Genomic DNA, 8,481 nt, shown 5'->3' with positions numbered 1-8,481 from the left:
TATAGTCCCAAATGGTGCCAAGTGTTGAAGTGATAGTTCTATAATTACAACCTGGAGTAGCCGGTAAGCAACGAACTCAGTTCACAGTTCTTGGGGCAAACAGATGGTTCTTCTCATATGTTGGACTTGATCCTGCATGTTTAAAATATCAAGCAGAGAGCAAACATTGCGCAGTATATTTAGACAAACAGTGATTATTCCAAATGTTAAGGTTTTATCTAAAATGCCTACTTACTAGAAGTGGCTAGATCACGTGCAGGGGAGAGAATCTGTTCTTTAAACCCTCTTGGCCCCGGAAGCCTCTTGGTGTAGCACGAACCCCTCGTGATGTCCCTGGCCTCCGTGGGTGTTGAAGGGATGTTTCTGCTGCCCCTGTCTTTAAGAATCCTGTACCTCTTTCTCCGTTTGGGGAACAAGAAAAAGGACAGGGGATTGCGCAGCACAATAAAACTTTTAATGGCACCTGCCCAAAAACACAATTAAAATACTCACAAAAGGAGGTGAGTTTAAAAACAATACAGAAGTGCTCGGCCCAGCACACACACACAGCCGCCTCAGTCACTGATAGTCCGTTCCGGTACCGCGTGTACCTCGCGTGTATCCGGCGCTTCTTGGGTGACGTCACTGTCTTCAGTAAGACTGGCGGCCGGGATGACTGGGACACTGCTTCTTAGGCTCCTCCCTACGCGTTTCGTGACGGGGAACGTCACTTCGTCAGGGGATTGACAATCACGAAACGCATAGGGAGGAGCCTAAGAAGCAGTGTCCCAGTCATCCCGGCCGCCAGTCTTACTGAAGACAGTGACGTCACCCAAGAAGCGCCGGATACACGCGAGGTACACGCGGTACCGGAACGGACTATCAGTGACTGAGGCGGCTGTGTGTGTGTGCTGGGCCGAGCACTTCTGTATTGTTTTTAAACTCCCCTCCTTTTGTGAGTATTTTAATTGTGTTTTTGGGCAGGTGCCATTAAAAGTTTTATTGTGCTGCGCAATCCCCTGTCCTTTTTCTTGTTCCCCAAACGGAGAAAGAGGTACAGGATTCTTAAAGACAGGGGCTGCAGAAACATCCCTTCAACACCCACGGAGGCCAGGGACATCACGAGGGGTTCGTGCTACACCAAGAGGCTTCCGGGGCACAGAGTGTTTAAAGAACAGATTCTCTCCCCTGCACGTGATCTAGCCACTTCTAGTAAGTAGGCATTTTAGATAAAACCTTAACATTTGGAATAATCACTGTTTGTCTAAATATACTGCGCAATGTTTGCTCTCTGCTTGATATTTTAAACATGCAGGATCAAGTCCAACATATGAGAAGAACCATCTGTTTGCCCCAAGAACTGTGAACTGAGTTCGTTGCTTACCGGCTACTCCAGGTTGTAATTATAGAACTATCACTTCAATACTTGGCACCATTTGGGACTATATATATATTTATTCATCTAAAAGGGGCTGAACTAGCAACCCCATTGAGTGGGACAAGGGCAGAGTGACAGCTTCAAGAGTGGAAAACTCAAAGGGCGGTTTTTAAATGCTCTGCAACTGCTACCATACAGTATGCCTACAATAAGACGAGCACCTGACGCAAGGGAAATCTCATGACCGCGCACGTAGAAAAAAGACTATACTTGGAGAAAGTCCTCCTCGAGCGACTGAGGGGTGCTGATCTCAAACACCTTCAGGAGGAGACACGAATAAACTGGAGAAAGGGCTCCAATCCCAACAGGACTGACGGTTCTCTTCCTCCATCCACTCTCATTCAAGTCACTGAGATATCTAGAATGAGAGTGGAAGGATGGGCTTTGGCCGTGGCAAGCCCGAGCTTCCCACAAACAGGGGAGGTATGTAACAGGGGAGTAATCCCTGTTCAAGTAATGTGCCTTTAATCTAGCAGTGTGGTGGTTAACTGCTGGTAGTCAATTAATAAACACCTGATCTAGATTGCTTATAAAAGCCTGTCTGTTGAGGCAGGAAGTGACTCCTTAGCTCTGAATGAGAGCTGACCTTTGGAGAGACAGAGCAGTGTTCTTGAGACTCCCAGGAGAGACTGACCAAGAGTACACACATCTCTGGAGCTGACCGGTCTTGAGCTCTGCCCAGCATAGCTGATTGCAAGACACCAAATAAGACTTCTAAACTTGGATGCTGATATTTTCTGTGCACACACGTGTGCAGTTCCAGGAGAGCAGAGAAGCTTGCTCTACAGCAAGAAACAGATAAGACTTTCATTATTAAGAGACTGCTTATATCTGCTTATTTCATGCTATATGTTTTGGAGCTGCGAGACATGCTTGACTAAGGAAGATGTGAATTAATTGCATAGGATTTCACTAGAAATACTCCCAAGTGAATAGAAGCTTTGTTCCCCCCCCCTGTGTTTGGATAATTTCCTGATGAAAAGGAAAAGGCACAATAAAGCCTATTATAATTTCACCTTATAAAGTCCCCAATTGTTTACCTCTGTGAACGTCCGTCTACAAGCACATTGGTCACACCAAGGTGGTTCTCTCTCGGCTTCGTGCTAATAGCCTCTATGCGAAGATGGAGAAATGCCTCTTCCACCAATCGTCCACTGCCTTCCTTTGCTATATAATCTCTGATAAAGGTTTCACCATGGATCCTGAGAAGTTGAAGTCCGTTCTCGATTGGCCATTGCCGAACTCTGTAAAAGCCGTTCGGCGTTTCCTTGGCTTTTCTAACTACTACTGAAAATTCATCTGTAATTTCTCCACTATTGCTCTACCCATTACTGCTCTGACCAAGAAAGGTGCTGATCCAACAGCATGGTCCCCTGAAGCCATCAAAGCCTTTGAGTTCCTCAAAATAGCTTTCGTCTCCGCCCCCATCCTCCGGCATCCGGATACATCTCTTCCTTTCACCCTAGAGGTCGACGCTTCTGATGTGGGAGCTGGGGCAGTACTCTCACAAAGATCGTCTCCACAAGAGAAACTCTACCCATGTGGCTTTTTGTCCAGGAAATTCTCTTTGGCCGAGAGAAATTATGATGTTGGGAACCGTGAACTTTTGGCTATCAAATTAGCCCTCCAGGATTGGAGACATCTCCTCGAGGGTACCAAGGAGCCAGTAGCTATTGTCACTGATCACAAAAACTTATTGTACATTGAGGGGGCTCGTCGTCTGGGATCCCGTCAAGCACGTTGGGCACTGTTTTTCTCTCATTTCAATTATATGATTTCATATATTCCAGGGACCAAGAATATCAAAGCCAATGCCCTTTCTCGCCAATTCTCTACGGAGGAAGGATCTAACGAATCCTCAGAGACGATTCTCCCCACAAAGTATATTATTCCCGCCAATAATTTTGATATCCTGGATGAGATCAATAAAGCCCAGGCCCATATCCCAAGAAGATTTAAGGTGCCAGAAGGATGTTTATACGCTGCTCCACGTTTTCGCCACAAGATCCTACTGTGGGGGCCTTCTTCTAGATCAGCTGGTCATCCAGGCTTCAAGAGGACAGCGGATCTTATCAAACGGACCTTTTGGTGGCCTAAAATGAACAAGGACATTTTTTATTTCACCAGAGCTTGTCCAGTCTGTGCTCAGAGCAAGTCCGCCCGACACAAACCTTCTGGCCTCCTCCTGCCTCTTCCTATTCCGGAACGGCCTTGGAAGCATATCTCCATGGACTATATTGTGAACTTCCAAATTCTAAAGGGATGAATACGATCCTTGTGCTAATGGACAGGTTTTCTAAACACACTCACCTTATACCCCTCAAGGGTCTCCCCAATTCAGCTACCTTGGCTGACATTTTTTCTAAAGAAATTTTTTTTTTTTTTAAATATCTTTCCTTTATTGGTGTCATACAGCGGGTAGGTACATGTTGCAGAAACTGGTTAACAAGCCAACTTGTATATACGGCGCAGTACATGTACATTACATGGGAGAGGTAAGCGACACACAATAATCCCTTTTCCTTTTTTCAGTGATGAAAAGAAGAGGGGGAGACAAAGGAAGGGTGGATAGTTGGGAACGACTTTGGGAAGAGAGAGGGGGAGGATGGGGGGGGTTTGGGGGGGGGAAGGATTTTGAGGTTCGTTGGTCGGGGGGGGGGATGGGTGTTGCTGTAAGGTTTATGTGGGGGTTGGTAGTCCTGGCCAAGTTTCCCAGACTGAATAAAATTGTGGGGTTTTTTGTTTCAACATTGCCGTCAGTTTTTCCATAGTCATAATTCCGTCTATCCTAGAGATCACTGTCCTTCTGGAGGGGGCTTTAATTTTCTTCCACGCCGCCGCAACACAGCATCTCGCAGCCGTCAATATTGCCGCTGTGAGTCTGGCAGCAGGGGCAGGGAGGTTGTCGATTGGTTTTCCCAGCACGTAGGTCAGCGGGTCCAGGGGTATTTCTATATCCAGGGTCTCGGTCAGGAGGCCCTGGATCCGGGACCAGAATCTTTGGATCTCCGGGCATGTCCACCAAATATGGGACATGTCCCCCCTTTGACCACAACCTCTCCAGCATTCATCTGAAGTGCCTGGGTAGATTTGGCTCAGTCTACTCGGGGTCAGGTACCAGTGAAATAATATTTTATAGATGTTTTCTTTTGTGACGGAACAAATTGATGTTTTGGTGGCTGCCTCCCAGATATCCTCCCAGTCCTCAAGGTCCAAGTTGGTATTTAGAGCTTCGTTCCATTTCTGCATATACAGGTGATTGGGGGGGGGGGCTGGGATGCCTCGAGCGTTTTATATATCTCCGATATGAGGCCCTTTTGGTATTCGCCTTTGAGGCAGAGGGTCTCGAATCTGGAGCGCGGCGGGAACTTTAGGGTAGGGGACTGGGTTCTAAGGAAGTGTCGAAACTGTAGGTATTGGAATGTGGGTAAATCGGGGGACGAAAATTTAGCTCTTAGTTCCAGGAGGGGCATGGCCTCGTCTTTTTCCAGCAAATCCGCAACCACTCTGATGTTTAAGCCTTGAAATTGGCTGAATTGGGTTCGGGCACACCCGGGTGGGAAGTCCGGGTTTCCGAATAAGGGGGTCAATTGAGAGGGGGTTGAAGCTAGGCCGTATTTCCCTTTGGTTTTTAACCATGTCGACCACGTGCATCTCATAGCCCCGAGGCCAAGTCTCAACGATTTCTTGTTTTTGTGGGATGGGGACCACAATAGAGTTGGGAGGGTGTTCGGGGACGCGTGGTGTGTCTCTATCTCCAGCCAACAATTGGAGGTGGGGGGGCTGTTCCATACTACCGCCTGCCTCAATTGGGCTGATTGGTAGTATCGGAGTATGTCCGGTGCCCCCAGGCCCCCTCTCGTCCTCGAGGCCAAGAGTACTGACCGTGGGGCCCTGGCTCTCCGTTGTTGCCAAATAAACCTTAGGATATGGGCCTGGATATTCCTCAGTTCTGCTAATGGTACAGGGACAGGGAGGGTCTGAAAGAAGTAGAGTAAACGGGGTAGGATATTCATTTTGGTGGATACTATTCTTCCGACCCAGGAGATCTGGTGGGTTAGCCAGGTCTCTAGATCTTTTAAGATTTGGCAGAAGAGGGGGGGGGTAGTTAATTTGGTATAATGAGTTATATGAGCTCGCTATTTTAATTCCAAGGTACTTGATATGGGAACTATTCCATTTGTATTTAAATTTCTTTTGTAGGGCTGACCAAACGGGGTTCGGTAGGGAGATGCTGAGCGCCTCCGACTTGTCAGTATTGACTTTATAGTCTGACAGTTGGCCAAATTCGTTGAGGAGTTTTTCTAGGTTAGGGAGGGAGGTGAGGGGGTCTAACATGGTGAGGATTATGTCGTCGGCGAACAGGGATATTTTGTATTCCCTGTCTCCGATTGGGATACCTTTAATAGTGGGTTCAGTTCTAATTCGGGCGGCCAGGGGCTCTATGGATAGGGCGAAAAGTAAAGGGGAGAGGGGGCAGCCTTGTCTAGTGCCGTTTTGTATTTTTATTGGGTTGGAGCGGCCTCCCGGGAGTTTTAGTAGGGCTGTTGGGTTAGTATAGAGGGCCCGGACGCCAGCAAGAAATGGTCCGGAGAAGCCGAATTGGCTCATCGTTTGGTCGAGGTAGGACCATCTGATGCGGTCAAAGGCCTTCTCCGCGTCGAGGCTTAGTATCAGGGCCTGGGATTGTTTGAGGTGCACGTGGTCTATTATATCAATAATTTTGCGGGTGTTGTCAGAGGCCTGTCTTCCTGACACAAATCCCACCTGGTCTATATGAATTAGTCTTGGGAGAATAGGATTCAGCCTGTTTGCGAGAATTTTGCTGAAAAGCTTGAGGTCGGAGTTTAGCAGGGATATTGGGCGGTAGCTGCCGCATTGAAGTGGGTCTCTGCCCTCTTTATGTATAATAGCCAGATTGGCTGCTGACATAGTGTCTGGTATTTGTTGATCCTGCATGAAGGAATTGTACATTTCTAGGAGATGAGGGGACAGGGGGCCTACAAATTTTTTATAATAACCGTTGGTAAATCCATCCGGTCCAGGTGTTTTAGCTATTTTAAGTGAGGATATTGCTTTTTTAGTTCCTCTTGAGTTATTTTCTTATTTAAGAACTCGAGTTCTTCTTGTGTGAGGGATGGGAGGTTGCATTTGGTTAGGTAGTCGGAGGTATTTTTGGCGTTATCCTTTGGGTGGCCAGTGGGGGGAAGGTTGTAGAGATCCGTGTAGAACTCTGCAAACTCACTTGCGATATCTTTCTCATTATAAGAGATTAGACCGCTTTTAGTCCTGATCTTTGTGATCTGGGTCTTTGCTTTCATGCCTCTTAATTTGGAGGCCAGAGGTTTGTCCGCTTTGTTGCCCCTATCGTAAAACCATTGTTTGGTCCATTTCAGGGCTCTCTCTACCTCGTCAAGTTGAAGCAATTTTAGGTCGGATCTCGCTTTCTCGAGTGCTCTGATCTCGCTTTCTCGAGTGCTCTGAGCACCTTTTTCGATAGGGATAGCTTGTGTGAGCGCTCTAACGCAAGAATTTTATCAGTAAGTTCATTCTGGGCTTTCTGTTTAAGTTTTTTCTTGTAGGAGGCTATTGATATGAGTTCCCCTCTGATGGTGGCTTTGTGGGCCTCCCATAGAGTTGCTGCCGAAGGTACTGAGCCTTTGTTTATTTGGAAAAGGTGAGCAGTTTTTGCTTAATTGTTTTGACTACTTGTGGGTCGTTGAGAAGCGAGTCGTTAAGTTTCCAATTATATGTTAATGACTTGACGAAAGGCAGAGAGAGGGTGAGTGCGATAGGGGCATGGTCGGACCACGTTATTGGGCCTATTTCGGAGTGGAGGATGCCTGGAGAACATTATTGGTGCCTAGAAAATAGTCGATCCTCGAGTAAGACTGATGGGGGGTTGAGTAGAAGGAGTAGTCCCGCTGACCCGCGTGCTGGGCCCGCCAAATGTCTGTCAGAGAGTACTCTCTGAGGATATCTTGGAATTTTTGGGCTTTTGTCTGTAGTTGGGTGGAGTATGGGGCAGTAGTTTGGCCTGATCTGTCATGGTCTGGACTAAGTACCATATTTACGTCTCCGACAAGGAGAAGGGAGGAGAGCGTCGATGGTCGAGAGTGCTAAGGAGGTTCTGTAGAATGTTTGGTTGGCGTTTGGGGCATAAATATTAAGGATAGCTATGGGGGAGCCTGAGAGCGTGCCTTGGAGTAATATATATCGTCCCTCGGGATCTTTGGTTATCAGCGTCGGGGCAAATGGTATATTGTTTTTAATCAGGATGGCCACCCCTCTTTTCTTGCTGGGGGAGGAAGCAAAAAACGCTTGGGGGTACGTGTGGTTAAATGTGTTTGGTGGGTCTGTGTTGTTATAATGGGTTTCTTGAATGCAAATTATATCACCTTTAGTCTTTTTAAATTCTTGGAGGGCTAATTTGCATTTGCGGACCGAGTTAAGGCCTTTGACATTGAAGGAAATAATTTTGATCGACGCCATTAGTGGGGGGGGGGGGTCTCGGGATAAGCCCCTGTCCCTGAGTTATTCCATGTCAGGGTTGATTTGAGCGTCGGGGTGCATGTGCGGGGGGAAGTTTCTGGTTTTCCGCGGGGGGTGCTGGGGGAGGGCCGACGGGGGGAGGATGGGGTGGGGGGGGAGAGAGGGAGGGGGGGGAAGACACAAGAGGACAAGAAAGAGAGTGGGCTATCCTGGAGCCCGAAAAAGATTCCTCTTGACATTCTGGTGTCAAGGGGCTGGGGTGCAAAAAGACCCCTAGGAGAACTTTCGGGGCGTCACTCACGGACCGCAGCCAGTAAGAAGGGTCCGGCGCCCCCATCCTATTGCTAGTAGGGGGGGGGGAAGGGTCCTAAGTAAGGAGGGAGAACTCTGGTTTACGGAGGCCTTACTCTCCTACGGTTAGTACTATAACTGATCTTTTACATCCTTTGCGAACATTGTTTCCTTTTTTGTGTTACGTTCTTGTTTCCCCGGGGGGGGGAGGGGGGGGGAGGGGGGGAAGAGGAGGGGGAGGGGGGGGAGGGGGAGGGGGGGAGGAGGAGGGGGGGGAGGAG

The sequence above is a fragment of the Ascaphus truei genome, chromosome 5, assembly GCF_040206685.1.
Source record: "Ascaphus truei isolate aAscTru1 chromosome 5, aAscTru1.hap1, whole genome shotgun sequence".
Lineage (NCBI taxonomy): Eukaryota > Metazoa > Chordata > Amphibia > Anura > Ascaphidae > Ascaphus > Ascaphus truei.
This window is presented reverse-complemented; position numbering follows the sequence as displayed.